Below are 18,801 nucleotides of genomic sequence, written 5' to 3'. Positions count from 1 at the left end.
AAGGTGAAATCTGATTGGCTGCTATGGGCAACTAAGCCAGTTCTGCTTTACACCAGTTTGATAAATTACCCCAAATGTTCCTATAGTGTCCACAGCATCTATAATCTCCCCTAGAGTGCCCCGAGTAAGAATACCACCCTCTATTGTGCTCCAGGCAATAATCCCTGTATAGTGTCCCCAAAAATAATAGAATTGCTCCTACAGTGCCTCCCCAATAGCAACACCCCATATAGTAATTTCCACCACACTGCCCCATATAGTAATCCCCCCATAGTAATTTGCCCCCACACAGTAATTTCCCCTACATAGTAATTTGCCCCAAACTGCCTCTACATAGTAATTTCCCCCACACTGCCCCCACATAGTAATTTCCCCCACACTGCCCCCACATAGTAATTTCCCCCACACTGCCCCCACATAGTAATTTCCACCACACTGCCCCCACATAGAAATTACCCCACACTGCCCCCACATAGCAATTTCTCCCACACTGCCCCCACATAGCAATTTCCCCACACTGTCCCCACATAGAAATTACCTCACACTGTCCCCACATAGCAATTTCCCCACACTGTCCCCACATAGATATTACCCCACGCTGTCCCCACATAGCAATTACCCCACACTGTCCCCACGAAGCAATTTCCCCACACTGTCCCCACATAGCAATTACCCCACACTGTCCCCACATAGCAATTACCCCACATTGTCCCCACATAGCAATTACCCCACACTGTCCCCACATAACAATTACCCCACACTGTCCCCACATAGCAATTACCCCAAACTGTCCCCACATAGCAATTACCCCACACTGTCCCCACATAGCAATTACCCCAAACTGTCCCCACATAGCAATTACCCCACACTGTCCCCACATAGCAATTACCCCACACTGTCCCCACATAGCAATTACCCCACACTGTCCCCACATAGCAATTACCCCACACTGTCCCCACATAGCAATTTCCCCACACTGTCCCCACATAGCAATTTCCCCACATAGCAATTACCCCACATAGCAATTACCTCACACTGTCCCCACATAGCAATTACCCCACACTGTCCCCACATAGCAATTACCCCACACTGTCCCCACACAATAGTTTTCCCCACACAATAATTTCCCCCACATACTAATTTGTCCCCACATAGCAATTTCCCCACACTGTCCCCACATAGAAATTACCCCACACTGTCCCCACATAGCAATTACCCCACACTGTCCCCACATAGCAATTACCCCACACTGTCCCGACATAGCAATTACCCCATACTGTCCCCACATAGCAATTACCCCACACTGTCCCCACATAGCAATTACCCTACACTGTCCCCACATAGCAATTACCCCACACTGTCCCCATATAGCAATTACCCCACACTGTCCCCACATAGCAATTACCCCACACTGTCCCCACATAGCAATTACCCCACACTGCACCCACATATCAATTACCCCACACTGTCCCCACATAGCAATTACCCCACACTGTCCCCACATAGCAATTTCCCCACACTGTCCCCACATAGCAATTACCCCACACTGTCCCCACATAGCAATTACCCCACACTGTCCCCACACAATAGTTTCCCCCACACTGCCCCCACATAGTAATTTGCCCCCACACTTCCCCATATAGTAATTTGCCCCCACACTGCCCCATATAGTAATTTGCCCCCACACTGCCCCATATAGTAATTTGCCCCCACATAGTAAACCCTCCCATAATAATTTGCCCCCACACTGCCCCATATAGTAATTTGCCCCCCACATAGTAGTCCCTCCCATAATAATTTGTCCCCACACAGTAATTTGTCCCCACATAGTATTCCCTCCCATAATAATTTGGCCCCACAGCCCCCACATTCTCCCCCTCCCCATGTACTCGATGTCTCTTAATATGCCCTACTGTTTGTCCCCCACCCCCCACATGTCCCCCAAAGTAGGCACATGAAATAAAAAAAATAAAAAATAAAAAAAATGAAAAGCTAAATACTCACCTAGGCTATGTCCAGGGCCAGGCTCGCAGAGGAAGGCGGGATGAGGCAGTGCTGCGTCCCGGCACAGGCGCGCGATGACATCATGACGCACGCCTGCGCCGGGATTTCACTACCGCATAGGCCTCAGGCCTATGTGCGGCCTGAAGCCTATGGCGGTGATCGGCGACGGGACAGGGAGCTATGCGCTCCCGTGCCCCGCCGTACTATGTGGGCGTTCGGGTTGGCGTTGGGCCCTCCAGCGGTGCTGGGCCCGGGGCTGCCGACCCGAACGTCCCTATTGTAATCCGCCACTGACGGTGATGTGAACAGTGATGTTTCACACCTACGGCTGTCCTCTCTGGCAGGCTGTTCCAACATAGAATGCCAGGAGCAGGCTGGAGAAAAACTATTTGCCTGCAGCGTTTTTTATTTGACCGATTCGCGGCATATTTGCCAGATAGCAACCAGATCTCTGCCAGACCCATTATAGTCAATGGGGTCAATAAACTCCAGCAGTCTTCCGGAGAAGACAGTCGCAGATGTGAATGTAGCCTAAATCTCCAGCGGAAATATCCACTCCACATGCAAGTATATTTACGTTTACCCAGCAATCCCTTGTACCCACCAAAAGAAATGATTCTGAGAGCCCACCCTCTGTGTATTTAGGACCTTATGGGTCTTGTTTTATTAGAGGTTCATTATTGTCAGAGCTCGGGCCCACCGGAGGATCCTGTGGTGGGCCAGTGCGACCTTGGGTTTACTTATGAAGAATCTACAATAACTGCAATGTCCTAATTAATACCTACAAGTCCTAATTCAGACTGCAGTAATTTCCATCCATATCCTATCCGGACTGCACTTGGACCAATTAAGGTAAGGCCACACGTTCAGTTTTGGAAGCCAAAACCACGAGTGAATTAAAAAAAGAGGAGACATCGTATGTCCTTTATATTTTTTCTCCTTTTTGATCTCACTCCTGATTTTGGCTTCCAGAACTGCGTCAAGAAACCTGACGTTGTGGCCCTACTCTTAAAGTAAATGTGGCCGTTTTTTTGGTATTGACCGTTGGTCCATGTGAGATATTTGACCATTCCTGTCTGTTTTCCATCCAAGACTCTTTCATTCAAATGAATACGTCCGGAAAAAAAATGTATGTACCTGGAAGCCAAATGGAAGTCCTAACACATGTTTTGGAGTTGTATGTATAAACCTGCAACTAGAGATGAGCGGCGCGACTGTAAACAAATCAGATTCAACACAAATTTTGTAGAAATTCAAGGTGGATCTGAATGCAAATGCAGTGTGATACACAAAGTGTCAGGCCAGTTGGAGCACTTTTGATTTGGACCTACCTAAATTAAATCTGTTGACCAATTTGCCCGCACTGAACCCAAGTCGAATTTTGATCGATTCGCTCATCTTAACTAGCAACGTTGTGGAAAGTAGACACTTAGGCCTAATGCACATGAATGAATTATGGCCCTGTAAAAGTTGAATTCTGTAAGCCACACACTTTTTCAGGGCCTGATGGGGGTGAGGAGTCTAAGAAATTCCCTGGTCTTCACCCTTAACCTCTGCAAGCAGGTGTGCACTTTGGTGCAGGGGATTCCCAGGTTGCAGAAGTCAAGGGTCGTCACAGAGAGATCAGGCAGAATGTGACAAGCCAGAGGATGAGACGGGAACATAGTCAGAGCCAGAAGTAGAAATACAAGTACCAGGCTGATCATCCAAGGGACAAGGTGGGATCGAGGTCAGGAGCAGACATGATATGATCACAATGCACAGGAAGAGAAGCCAGGAAGGGCAAAAGTCTTCCCTGGTGCCATGGCTGTGTGATGCAATCAGTAGACCTGCAGCCCCAATTAGTATGGCCACAGTAGCCAAAAGCTGGAGGAGGAAGAAGCATCTGGCTGCAACTGGATGCAGCCATCAAGACCTGCTAAGAGGGACGCGGCACTGGAGCCGGGTGTAGTCAGTGACATATGGGTATATATACTGGACCTCTGTACGTAACTTTTTTTTCTCACTGATTCATATGGTGCTATATTGAGGCACCATACACATGATCCATGCTCCACCTACAGGCTTCACAACTCTGCCATGTGCATGAGTCATTAAAGTTATAAGACTAGCCTTACCTGCTTCTCTGCCTTTTGGCTAAGGTCAAATGTAGTATCTGTTCTTATCAGGTCCTGGTGGTCTAGTCCGTGCCAGGATGTAGAACAGAGAACCACATGCATCCCAAGGGTGTATGCCTTTGGCCATTAGTGCCATATGGTAGGTGACCAAGGGCTCTGCCGGATCGAAGCCAGACCTACTGTTACGGAGAGGGCCTGCGATAGACCGCAACCTAGTGCACGTTTTTGTGTGGCACGCTGCACGATTTTGTTGCATGGGTGATGAAAGCACACTCCTGGGGCTTTTAAATTTTTTTTTTAAACAAAATAAAGTTCTAAGACTTCTCCTCTGCTTCCTCTTGTTGAGAGTATGATTCCGATAATAATTATTTATCATTGAATTGACCCTTATGTAATAACTGGCTATTACCTTTGCATGTCCTTAGCCCACTATTCATCCACAGTGCAAATCTAAACCTTAAAACGGTATTCCGGTCTCATAAGATAATTGCAAGATTGGTCGGATGTCCCGCTTTGAGCTGATCAACAGTCGGGCATGTGCTGCTATACAAAGTCTAAAAGGCTAAAGAAGAGAGCCAAGCGCTATGACTTTAAAACATTGTTGCACATTTTGTAAAAAAAAAATTTAGAGCATATATTATTATTATTACAACTGAAATGTGTTGTATTGCATAGTATTTTCTATCCACTGTGACAAAGTAAAGGAAATTGTATGTGGAGGCAGGTATTTTCCTCCCAGTGTGTGCTGCTGGACTGATTAGCAGTCAGGTAAGGTCAAACACCGGACTGGATCGGTCTAGGTTTTTGTTAACACCTAGCTGCCTTTAAAAGACAGCTGGGTTCATGCAGAGGGGATCTCTGTATTGGGATCTGAGGCTTGTGCCGGGGTGGAGGGCTGAGACCCATGTGAGGGGAAACAGGCCGCCTAAAGCCTGCTGATGGATTCTTGTTGGCAGAACAGGCCGCATGATATGATATTAATAACCTATCCTAAGGATAGGTCATCAATACTACAGTCCCACAAATCCTTTTTAGGGCTCATTCACACGACCATGACTTGGTACCGCATCCGAGCCGCATTTTGTGCGGCTCGGGTGCGGACCACTTAACTTCAATGGGGCCACAAAAGATGCGGACAGCACTCTGTGTGCTGTCCACATCCGTTGCGCCGTTCCGTGGCCCCGCAAAAATTAGAAATCATGTCCAATTCTTGTCCGTTTTGCGGACAAGAATAGGCATTTCTATAATGGGCCGTCTGTTCCGTTCTGCAAATTGCAGAAGGCACACAGGCGGCATCTGTGTTTTGCAAAACACGGCATGGTCGTGTGAATGAGCCCTTCAGCTGTTGAAATCCAACAGCCCGATCCTTCTTTCACCAGAGTCTACTGTTGGGAGAAAGTTGGGACATCCCCATACACACAAGATGGTCAGTCAGTCCTGCCAACCAGTTTTATGTCTGGCTTCTTTTTGGGTCCCTGTTGAACTATGATAGTAATTAGAAGAAACAGCCGGCACTCACTCAATGCACGCCGCATGGGATAGGAAACAATATCCACTTGAAATCCAAAAGAAATCCCAGCAGTCGTGTCTTGTATAATCAAGATGTTTTATTCCATCAAATCAAAATTGTCCTACAGCCAGCAGGACGCGTTTCGGCCAGCATGCCTTTATCAACAGGTGAAGGTATACTTAAATGAACAGGTATATATAGAGAGATAATACCGCCCATAATGACGTCACCCACCCACCCTGGTGGGAGGGGCCAAAGGTGTCAAAAAATTAAGCAATGTCAAACAACAATATATCAGAAGCGAACTAACAGTATGCATATTACCAAATATCTTAATTGAACATAACAGGCCATATTTTCCGGTGTATGATCCCTCAATGGATAATAGAAGTCTGAAAAAAATATAATATAATATATAAATAAATCAGATATGCATAATCTCATAATCCCTGTTGAGGCCCCTTGGATGCAGAGTATCCAACATATGAATCCAGTAGGCCTCTCTACGTAATAACAGTTTTTTTTTATCTCTCCACCCCTCCTAGGTCTTTTAACCTGTTCCAATACCTGGAACCTAAGCTGGTATTGGAACAGGTTAAAAGACCTAGGAGGGGTGGAGACATAAAAAAAACTGTTATTACGTAGAGAGGCCTACTGGATTCATATGTTGGATACTCTGCATCCAAGGGGCCTCAACAGGGATTATGAGATTATGCATATCTGATTTATTTATATATTCTATTATATTTTTTCAGACTTCTATTATCCATTGAGGGATCATACACCGGAAAATATGGCCTGTTATGTTCAATTAAGATATTTGGTAATATGTACAGTACAGACCAAAAGTTTGGACACACCTTCTCATTCAAAGAGTTTTCTTTATTTTCATGACTATGAAAATTGTAGATTCACACTGAAGGCATCAAAACTATAAATGAACACATGTGGAATTATATACATAACAAACAAGTGTGAAACAACTGAAAATATGTCATATTCTAGGTTCTTCAAAGTAGCCACCTTTTGCTTTGATTACTGCTTTGCACACTCTTGGCATTCTCTTGATGAGCTTCAAGAGGTAGTCCCCTGAAATGGTTTTCACTTCATAGGTGTGCCCTGTCAAGTTTAATAAGTGGGATTTCTTGCCTTATAAATGGGGTTGGGACCATCAGTGGCGTTGAGGAGAAGTCAGGTGGATACACAGCTGATAGTCCTACTGAATAGACTGTTAGAATTTGTATTATGGCAAGAAAAAAGCAGCTAAGTAAAGAAAAACGAGTGGCCATAATTAATTTAAGAAATGAAGGTCAGTCAGTCAGCTGAAAAATTGGGAAAACTTTAAAAGTAAGGGCTGTTTGACCATGAAGGAGAGTGATGGGGTGCTGCGCCAGATGACCTGGCCTCCACAGTCACCGGACCTGAACCCAATCGAGATGGTTGGAGGTCAGCTGGACCGCAGAGTGAAGGCAAAAGGGCCAACAAGTGCTAAGCATCTCTGGGAACTCCTTCAAGACTGTTGGAAGACCATTTCAGGGGACTACCTCTTGAAGCTCATCAAGAGAATGCCAAGAGTGTGCAAAGCAGTAATCAAAGCAAAAGGTGGCTACTTTGAAGAACCTAGAATATGACATATTTTCAGTTGTTTCACACTTGTTTGTTATGTATATAATTCCACATGTGTTAATTCATAGTTTTGATGCCTTCATAGTCATGAAAATAAAGAAAACTCTTTGAATGAGAAGGTGTGTCCAAACTTTTGGTCTGTATTGTATATTATACTGTTTGTTCGCTTCTGATATATTGTTGTTTGACATTGCTTAATTTTTTGACACCTTTGGCCCCTCCCACCAGGGTGGATGGGTGACGTCATTATGGGCGGTATTATCTCTCTATATATACCTGTTCATTTAAGTATACCTTCACCTGTTGATAAAGGCATGCTTGTCGAAACGTGTCCTGCTGGCTGTAGGACAATTTTGATTTGATGGAATAAAACATCTCGATTATACAAGACACGACTGCTGGGATTTCTTTTGGATTCCTGTTGAACTATGAGGCAGGAACATGAACCTTGTGTAGGAAAGAATAGGCAGGAAAAGATCAAAGTTGGTAGATGTTTCTGGGCAAAAAGAAATTGGTGATGGATCTTTCGCAAAGAATTTAAAAAGTGTTGTGTTGCAGTACCCCGGTCCTAGATTCAAATCCAACCACAGACAACATCTCATTGGAGTTTGTGTTCTCCTTGTGTCTCTGTGGGCTTTGTCTGAGTTCTCTGGTTTCCTTTCACACCACTAAACATTTCTGGTAGATCATTTGGCTTTCTATGATAGTGGCCTTTATGTACCAGAGATAGGGAATGTAGATGATGAGCCTTATAGGGAACAAGGAATGATATCAGTGATGGTGACTTGAGTATGCTAACATTATATAAACTGCGGAAAATAATGATAGACGTCAGGGCCGGACTGGCCATAGGGCAGACCGGGCATTTGCCCGGTGGGCCGGGCCGAACACAATCAGCCGGGCCGCCGGCTGAGTTTTTTTTTATTTTTATTAATGTGGCAGCAGCCGGGCAGGAGTGGAGATGAGCGCTTCCATTGTGGAAGCGCTCATCTCCATATTAATCTGTATCGCCGTCCTCAGGACAGCGATACAGATGAATGGAGCAGGGGAGAGACTTCTCCCTTGCCCATTCCTCTGATAGGCTACAGGCCTAGTGCCTGTAGCCTATCAGAGGCCGGTGCAGGCGGAGCGATGACATCATAGCGCGCGCCGCGTGAGCCGTACAGCGCGGGATACAGGCCGGAAGAGGCCTGCATCGCTGACAGCAGCATGGAGGTATGTATATGATTTTATTGATTTTATTATTTAATTTTATACTATACTGTGGCAAGAAGGGGGGTGGGGGCCCTATATACTGGCACAATATAGGGGGGGGGGTCGGCACTATGGAGAAGAGGGGAAGCACTATGGGGCCATATATACTGGCACAATATGGGGGGGCACTATGGGCCCCTATATACTGGCACAATATGGGGGGGACACTATGCAGAAGAGGGGAAGCACTATGGGGCCCTATATACTGGCACAATATGGGGGGGGGGTCGGCACTATGGAGAAGAGGGAAAGCACTATGGGGCCATATATACTGGCACAATATGGGGGGCCTATATACTGGCACAACATGGGGGGGCACTATGGAGAAGAGGGGAAGCACTATGGGGCCCTATATACTGGCACAACATGGGGAGGGCACTATGGAGAAGAGGGGAAGCACTATGGGGCCCTATATACTGGCACAATATGGGGGGCACTATGGGGCCCTATATACTGGCACAATATGAGGGGGACACTATGCAGAAGAGGGGAAGCACTATGGGGCCCTATATACTGGCACAATATGGGGGGGGGGGTCGGCACTATGGAGAAGAAGGGAAGCACTATGGGGCCATATATACTGGCACAATATGGGGGGCCTATATACTGGCACAATACGGGGGCACTATGGAGAAGAGGGGAAGCACTATGGGGGCCCTATATACTGACACATTATGGAGGAGCACTATGGGGGCATCTACTGGGGGCCCTATATACTGGCACGCATTATAGGTGGGCACTATGGAGAAGTGGGGGACAAGAGCACTATGAGGGCATTATATAGGGGCATTTTATACTGGCACCCATTTTGATGCCACTATGGGGAAGGGAGGAAAGGAGCATTATGGGGGTATCTTTGTGGGGCAGTCTATAGGGGCATTTTATAGTGCCACATTATGGAGGGCACTATGGAGACGGGGAAGGAGCACTATGGGGGCATCTTCTGGGGGGACTATATAGGAGTATTTTATACTGGCACAAATTATAAGGTCATTATGGGCACCTAAGCTCAACTGGTGGCACACAGTACAGGTCATTGGAACACATGAGGGCACTCTGGGGACATTGGCTCTACTGGGGGCACTAAGAGGAGGTATTTCTTGCATTTTTTGTACTGGTGCACATTATAAGGGGGGGGGGGGGGGGGGTTCTACTGTCACACATTATAAAGAGAATTATTACTATCGGGGCATTATGGTGGGCTTTATTACAACTGGGGGACTATGGGAGCATTATTACTTGTGGGACACAATTACTGTTGGGGGCACTGTAGGAGCACTATTACTACTAAATGCACTCTGGCAAAGAAATAATTACTATTGTTGGGACTTTGGGAGCACCATTACTTTGGGGGTACCCTGGCACAGCATCAGCTTAGCACAGTTCTTTTTGCAGTATAGTTTTGGGGAGCACAGCTTCTCAGTATTGAGGGTGCATGATGGGATGTTAATTGGAGGATAATGGAAAAGTAGGAAACTAAGATGTCTGTCAAACTCTGCAGAGACGTGAGATGGCAGAAAGAAATCATCACGGTGGTCTGGTCTGAATGGAGAAGATGAAGAAAGAGAGCATCTACATCAGAGGAGACCTCACTGGATATAAGAGGTATGGGGCGCTGTATTAGGCTACTTTCACATCTGCATTAGTGATCCTGGCGGCTGTTCCAGCTGAGAAGTCACTGGATCCGGCACTGCTGGATGCAGACAGAATGCCCGCCAGCCCCAGTAACTATAATGGGGTACGGCAGAGATCCGGCCACAATCTGGGAAAAATGCAGAGAATCAGCGGGACATAAACCGCTGCAGGCTGTGCTTGGTGTCCAGTCGATTCCTTGCATTTTCTGCCGGATTAGGTGGCCGGATGGTACTAAGACCCCTAATGTCACCTGGGGACCCCCAAAGAAGCTTGTGTGTTGGCTGAAGCCTTCCTATCTTACTGGTGGCTGTCAATTGTGCTTCCATTTTTGGCCCCGCCCCCAGACTGCAAGGGGGTGGGGCCTGTTGGGGGTCATGTGATTGGGCTGCTCAGTCAAAAATGCCCGGGCCTATTTTTTGTCCCAGTCCGGCCCTGATAGATGTCCAGTCAGCATATTTCTTCTACTTAGCAAAGGAGGAAAGTAAGTTATCATGGCTCCAAAAAACAGAACAGCTCCAACCCTCAGTATTATATATGCTAAAAAGTTGTACAGTCAATTTAACCCTTATCCATATTTTATATTTAAAGGGGTTTTCCTGAAAAATTACTTTATTTTAACAAGTTCCTGCAGCATGGCCCTTGACAAACCAGAAGATTTATACTTACCTACTCCATGCCGATCTGCTCCTCGGTGCTGTCTCTGCTTTCTCCTTCTTCTTGCTAGCTATGGGATGGTCACATGCACAGCTTCAGCCAATGACCGGCTTCAGCAATGATGTGGCCACAAGCAGCACGTCACCACTGGGGCCAGTTACTGGCTGAAGTCGGGCATGTGACCATGTCCATACCCAGGAGAGCACAGAGGCAGCACCGAGGAACAGAGTGGCATGGAGCAGGTGGGTATGTTGTAGGAACTTATTAAAAAATCCGGAAAACCTCTTTAAAGGGGTTATCCCTTAATGTAAAACATGAATATCAGACATCATATAGTACATGACAATTTTTTTCTTACAAAGCTAGAACCAGCCCTGCACCTTACATGGATCCAGAGATCTCCACTTTCAATGCTCTTGAAATCAAGCTGAAAGCTCAAGGGAGTGTCTTTTCTGCTTCAGGGGGTGTGTCCATGCTCTCCCTATCACAGCTCAGGAGGCAGTTAAAGGATGGAACTGAGCATGTGCGGCCATCTCAGTGAGCAGGACATGAAAATAAGGAAAAAAAACTAACAGCAGGTGGCGCTATACAGATACATTTTATTGAATAACTCGATGGCTATGCTAAATTTTTAATTACATGCAATTACAAAAGTATTATTTTGCCCTGTCAATATATTAGCCCTGAGCACTGAGGCGTATTCCTGCCTAGAATATTTATTCCCCATCCACTAGGCTGTTTCCGTCAGTGCCAAAGCTTGTTTTGCCAGCTCATCAGGAAACACAACTGTTATGCAAGCGGGTGTGGACCCACTGCTCCACTGACTGGGTATACTCTGCAGGGGCATAACTAAGCCACTACCTGGTCTTCACTAGAGCCTCTGATGGTGAGGATAAGCTTGGGCCATTAGGGTAGTTGACAGGGGCTACTCCAGAGCAGTCCCCGAGTCAGTGGCAGCTGACCAGGGGACTTGCGTGGCCAGGAGGTTCTGGGTCTGGACAAGCAGCAATCAATCGAAGTCAGTAAGCAAAGTCCGAGGCCAGAGGCAGGGGGTAAACAAACAAAGTCCATAAACGAGATCCGGGGTCAGGGGCAGGCGGCAAACGGGCAAAGTTCATAAATGAAGTCCAAGGTCAGAGGCAGGCAGCAAACAGGCAAAGTCCAGGAGTTCAATAAGCAAGGTCTGGTACACAGCGAAGCAGACAAGAGAGACACCTTAGCACTTGGAGATAGACAAGCTAAAACCCTGAGGATGCTCAGGCATCTTCCTCTAGCAGCGCCTTTAAATACCTGCTGCAGTCCAGCCATAGGCTGGTGAGACAGAGGGCGTGTATGTGCTGCTTCATAGGTGAAGAGAGACACACCTACAGTATGCAAGCTCAAACACCAGTACAAGTCTCCAGCTGGAAGGAAACTCTGGCATGGAACACAGATGCCATAGTTAAGTTACCGCTTGTCAGCACGGCACACAGGAAGGAAAGAGGGAGCCCGGCGCAACAACAATATGTAATAAAATACAATGCAATTTATATTATAAAGCCACAATCCTCAAGAGAACGTGTCATCAGAAAATTACCTATTGTTTAGATCCAGTTTCTATGGCAAAGGGGTTATCCCATGACTAATGTAAAAAATGAAAATCAGACATCATCTAGTACATGACAAAGCTAGAACCAGCCCTGTACCTCACATGGATCCAGAGATCTCCACAATAATTGCTCCAATTGTTCTACTCGATTTATTTCAAGCAGGCAGCTCAGGGGTGTGTCCTTTTGCAGGAGGTGTGTCCTATCTGCTGCAGCAAGTTGCAGTTGATGGAACTGAGTATGTGCTTCCACCTCAGTGAGCAGGGCAGAGAGTTTAGAAAAAGAACAAACTGCAGGTGGCGCTATACAGACAGATTTATTGAATAACTATCATAGTAGCTATAATAAATGTATAATTCCATGCAATTACAAAAGTATTCAGATCCAGGCGCTGGTTTCAGAACTGTAGAATATTATTCGTGGGACAACCCTTTTTAAACATAATTTTTTGATGATTTTTGTCACCAACTTGCCTGTCCGAGCTCCAGCCCTGCAGTTTGGGGCTCGGACACTGCAGCGCATGACGTTTAGGACACACCCCTCTCAGCGCTGTATAGGCCACGCCCCCTCCCAATTGCCCACTTTGGTCACACCCCCTTAGGTCACACCTGAGCTACGCCCCCCGGTGATGTCAGGGCTCAGGTGATTAGCTCCCTATTTAAGGCTGCAACTGGCAATCACCTTTACCAGTTATAGGTTTTCCTTGCAGTGCTCTGCTACCTGAGTGTATTGAACTGTTGCTTTTGGATTTGACCTTGGCTATACCTTGAGCTCTCTCTCTGCTTAGCGATTCTGTGCATTCTTCCTGTCCGGTATTGACCCTTGGCTTGTTATTGCTCCCTCCTTCCGCTTTGTGATTCTGTTGGTATTGATCTCCTGGTTTGACTGTTTCTGGCTCGTCTTCCCTTGGCGTTTCTTTGTGTGTCCTGTGTGTGAACAGGTGCCTGCGGTTTCGTGGGCACTTGGATTGTATCTCTGCACTTACCAGTATAGGGAATGTCGACCAGTTGTGGACTTGTCGCCTAGGACTTGTTCTGCAAGTAGGCAGGGTCAGTGGACTGGGCACAAGTTAGGGCTCACTGTGCATGCACTGTGCCTACGGCCGTGACAATTTTTGGAAAGTTTTCCATCTATATTTAAAAATAAAAAAATCCTAAAATCCTGCCATTTTCGTACTGGCCAGTGAGTCTTAAATATGTCGGGACTTTCTGTTCTTTGATAGCCACATGGACCATAGACACAATGGACAGGAGTGGACCTTATTGACTTCTATGGGAGAGTTTTCTAGGCATGCTCTGGGACCTGTGCAGAGGTCAGGAGGGAGAAGATAAGCTGTGATATAACCAAGTGTGAATGGTGGATCCTGTGTTATCTATGTAAAGGTGATATCTGTCATTGTAATCCTGCCTGCGACAATAATGAATGAAAAGTTACCTATACAGAAAAGGAAGACTCAAAATATTACTAGGCCTAGTGCCAATGCAGATACTGTACAATTTTAGGTAATTTTTAAACTATAGATAGTTACCAAAAATTCCAAAAAAATATGTCTAACATCAAAGTGCATCACAGCAGGTGGCCACGGTTACTGCCGACAGCTCCATAACGTTACTGGGCAACTAGGCAGTTCACCTCCTAATTTGGCTCCCACCTTCCACCGCAACTCGCAGAACTATTACTCTGACTGCTCAAAGCAACTGGTTCCTGAAGATGATCTCAGGCCTGATGGTCTAGTTAAAACGCAATGGCCTAGCAATGCTTTGTCTGGTAATTAAGGTACTTTCCTTTCCTTGCTCTTGTTTATGTGCATTGCTATTGTCTCCTTATTGATCCCGATTAGTAATAAGTGAAGCAAGCTTCGGATCATAGATCTAAAGTCGATTCGGACAAAACTTTGTTTAAATCCTGTACAGAGATCCTTCTTCGCTTCGTTCAACACTAATCCTGACCTTGGCTTTGTTCCTGACTTTGTCCTCCACATTGTCTGCCTAGTGCAATAGTTCTCTTCCTGTTTCTGACCCTTGGCTACATTACTGACTACACTTCATTCTTATCCTCTGAGCACTCTTCTGGTGAGGAACAGTGGCTACATTCCTGACCAGGCTTTTACTGCACCAGTACTACTGTCTCCAACCACAACCTGGGAATCTTCCTGCTGCAACTATCAACTTTTTTGGGGTATATAAGACACTTTGATTTCTTTTTTTTTGTGTGGAATATAAGCAAAAACAGTAATTCTGGCATTTTTTTCTTTAGTTTAGTTTAGTTTAGTTTTTTTTGCCACTAACCGTCCAGAATAATTTGTGATCTTTGTATAATACTTCAAGTTGTTACAAAATATGTGGAGGGGATTTTTTTTTCATTTTAACATGTTTTCAGGGAAAAAGGTGTATTTTTAATGTGTATTTTAAAAAAATCAAACTGTATTTGATTCTTATTTTTAATTCTCCCACAAGGGGACTTTGACATACGATTGTTTGATCACTTACATAACACCCTGTACTACTTATGTATTACATTGTATTATTATGACAGGCATTCTCAACGGCACAGCCTAATAGACATTTACAAAAGGCAGACTTGGGTGCCTTGATTAGACCCCTAGCTGACATGTAAAGGCATTGGCACCCTGCCATCACATTGGTGGGGTGCCATTGGGTGACAGAGGGAGCCTCTTCTCTCTAAAATCATTCAGATGCTGTGATTGCTATTCTGTCCGTTAGAGCAGGAGCAAAGGCAGTTACCTGCCGTTAGAGCAGGAGCCAGGCTGTTACTAGACAATTGGACACCAGCTCCACCTGGCATAGCATCACGTGCCGGGCTAAACCTGCATTACCGTAAAAAGGCATATGAGCTGGTTTAAATACCAATAAAACACGAATAGGTGGTCTCTAACAAAGATCAGAACACGCTCGGGGTCACAGACTTGCATTGGAAAGGGCACATCAGGATGAAGACAAATATTGTTTTCTTGAGTGAGTAAATTCATGATTATTCATGTGAATACTGTGCACTTGACTCCTGATAACTATGCATGTAAGTTATATTTATCTTGTACACCTCGGCTCACCATCATTGTGAACGTGTACATGTGACATACAGTACTTGCAGTACTACTGTCAGACATGCCAACAACACTATAAAGACCTAAAAATAATAGTGAGATAAGAGAATATAGAAAGCCATATACAGAGCAATTACATCTCTTGTAGCTGGACTCTCATAGCCATTATTATTATTATTATTCATATAATATTCACCACAATCTACAAAAGAATATTCACATTTCTTCATCAAAACTGACCTGAAGACGTTACACAAAAAATAACATAAAATGTGTAGAGTGTGTTAACAGTCAATTAAACCCTTACTGACCAGAGAATGGCCAGGCAAAAGAAAGAACTTGTCCTCACTCCTGACATGTAGCACTAGTAACTTGCCCAAGTGCAGGGTGGATAAAAATCAATGATAAAAAAACAAAAAATTTGGATTTTTTTTTAATTTAAATCTGATTTTTTTTATATATAAAATGCTTTTTGAGGAAAATATATTACCATCCAAAGGTTATTCCATCATGAAATAAAGATTCGTTTTTTAATTATGTAGAATAAGGCTGTACGTAGACTCCTATATTGTTGAATGGATTAGGCAGTGGCTGAGGGACAGACAACAGAGGGTTGTAGTCAATGGAGTAAATTCAGACCAAGGTCTTGTTACCAGTGGGGTACCTCAGGGATCTGTTCTGGGACCCATATTGTTTAATATATATTGTAGAAGGCCTCAATGGTAAGGTGTGTCTTTTTGCTGATGACACAAAGATTTGTAACAGGGTTGATGTTCCTGGAGGGATACACCAAATGGAAAAGGATTTAGGAAAACTAGAGGAATGGTCAAAAATCTGGCAACTAAAATGTAATGTTGATAAGTGCAAGATAATGCACCCGGGGCGTAAAAACCCAAGAACAGAATATAAAATCGGTGATACAGTCCTAACCTCAGTATCTGAGGAAAGGGATTTAGGGGTCATTATTTCAGAAGACTTAAAGGTAGGCAGACCATGTCATAGAGCAGCAGGAAATGCTAGCAGAATGCTTGGGTGTATAGGGAGAGGCATTACCAGTAGAAAGAGGGAGGCGCTCATGCCGCTCTACAGAGCACTGGTGAGACCTCATTTGGAGTATTGTGCTCAGTACTGGAGACCATATCTCCAGAAGGATATTGATACTTTGGAGAGAGTTCAGAGAAGAGCTACTAAACTAGTACATGGATTGCAGGATAAAACTTACCAGGAAAGATTAAAGGACCTTAACATGTATAGCTTGGAAGAAAGACGAGACAGAGGGGATATGATAGAAACTTTTAAATACATAAAGGGAATCAACAAGGTAAAAGAGGAGAGAATATTTAAAAGAAGAAAAACTGCTACAAGAGGACATAGTTTTAAATTAGAGGGGCAAAGGTTTAAAAGTAATATAAGGAAGTATTACTTTACTGAGAGAGTAGTGGATGCATGGAATAGCCTTCCTGCAGAAGTGGTAGCTGCAAATACAGTGAAGGAGTTTAAGCATGCATGGGATAGGCACAAGGCCATCCTTCATATAAGATAGGGCCGGGGGCTATCCATAGTATTCAGTATATTGGGCAGACTAGATGGGCCAAACGGTTCTTATCTGCCGACACATTCTATGTTTCTATGTGTGTAATTAGACCTGCCTGTTAACTGACGGCACAGTAACTGTACAGCTAACAGAATGGATTAGCTATGACTCTTGGGGCACTGCACAGTTATATACAATGGGATACATTGTAACGGAGTCTGTACTTCAGCAATCTCCTATGCTCTCCCTTCACTCTCCTTGCACTCTCCCTCTCCTATATTGTCCTACACTCAGTGTTAAATAACAGTTTGCTGCAGCACTGTGCCTAGTGAATCATTGTCTTGTCACGTCTCTCCCTATGCTCAGCTCACAGAAAAATGCCAGCGATGACTGCGCAGGATCAGGGTTTTATAGGGCTCTGTCTAGCTGTGACATCACAGGCGGATGGCTACCTTTGGATTGGCTGGCTGCACGGCATTATGGGTGATCTTGCGTTCCCAGGCTTTTCTCCTCTACACTTACTTTAACTTTCTATCATGTGCAGCCGACATTTTAGGAAAACTGATTCATTACCACGAAGTGCAAGGAAATTTGTATTAGTTTATAATCTACGTTTTCCTAAACTTCAGACCGAATTCCATTTCGGGTGCTTCGCTTCGCTCAACACTAGTCTCTACACACCAGATCAGAGACAACAGGGGATTAGGCCTTAACCACACATTTTTGTCCGTTTTGCGGATGCACATACTCGGACCGTTGGCGGACTGAGTACATTACATGTTTATGTGGTTTTTTTTTTTCACTTGATTGATCCGTCGAAACAACGGACAGCACACTCCCCTAAGTCACTAATGTGTGAACACACCCCTGGTGATGGAGCCTGCAAAGGGGTGAAATGCTAAAATATTTTGGATACAAGTCACATAATGGCCAGGTACAGTGCTATCACTCATAAGCACACACTTGGCAGAAGACAATGTAGGTATGCTTTAAGTTCTTTAGATGAAGTACAGGTTTCTCCCTCCTTACCTTTCCTCTTGGCTCAAGATGTCCCAAGATTTGAGGCACATTATGACCAGATATGAATTTTTTTTTTTTGCATTAATCTGTTGGGTATTGTGGATAGCACATACGTTTTTTCTATTTTTAAAGCTGGTTGTCTTGCGCCATTCATCCCGGGATATCTAGAGCCAAGAGGAAAAGTAAGGAAAGGCACATGTGTTCTGTTGGAAAGTCATTATAGATTGTTTCCTTTTGAAGCAATTTTCTTCCGTTTACCCAATGTTTTCTTGGACTAGAGCCGGAGATAATGAATCCTATTGTTATATAACTGCGATGTGCACCTCTCTGGTATGTGGCAGAGATATTCATATTAGTTGGTGGCATTATGTAGAATTCAAGTCCCATGCTGTGTACATACCGCAAGATGGGCATTGGAAATCCTCATCAGTGATGACCAGCTAGCGTAGCTGAGTCCACCAGGTAGTGCAGGTCCAAGAGCAGTTGTCCTTTCTCTATAATTTAGTCCCATTCAAGTAGAGAATTATAATGATACATATGGATAAAGCGAAACAAAATCATTGTGCATACAATAGTCACAACCACTACCAGGGGTGGTACTTGTATCTACCACGTGGTGGCTAGCACAGCATTACACTGACTTTCTAGTGGCAGGTAACAGACACTTATTAAAGGGTTAGCCCGGATGGGTAGAAACATTTTAAAAGGGACACCTGTACTGATGCTTCCTGGGGCCCCTTCTGGTCTCTCTTCCTTGGTCCCTCTCAACACCCTCAGGAAGAATCTGAGCTTGAGTG

General features: G+C 44.8%; 1 protein-coding gene and 1 pseudogene across 2 annotated transcripts in view; one reads left to right on the top strand and one right to left on the bottom strand.

The window, feature by feature from the left end:
• Positions 1–18,801, bottom strand: part of POU2F3 (POU class 2 homeobox 3) — a 116,830-nt gene that overhangs the window by 82,154 nt on the left and 15,875 nt on the right. The window lies entirely within an intron of this gene.
• Positions 4,121–4,219, top strand: LOC120987370 (annotated as a pseudogene).

This window comes from Bufo bufo, chromosome 1 (genome assembly GCF_905171765.1).
Source record: "Bufo bufo chromosome 1, aBufBuf1.1, whole genome shotgun sequence".
Taxonomy (NCBI): domain Eukaryota; kingdom Metazoa; phylum Chordata; class Amphibia; order Anura; family Bufonidae; genus Bufo; species Bufo bufo.
This window is presented reverse-complemented; position numbering and strand designations above follow the sequence as displayed.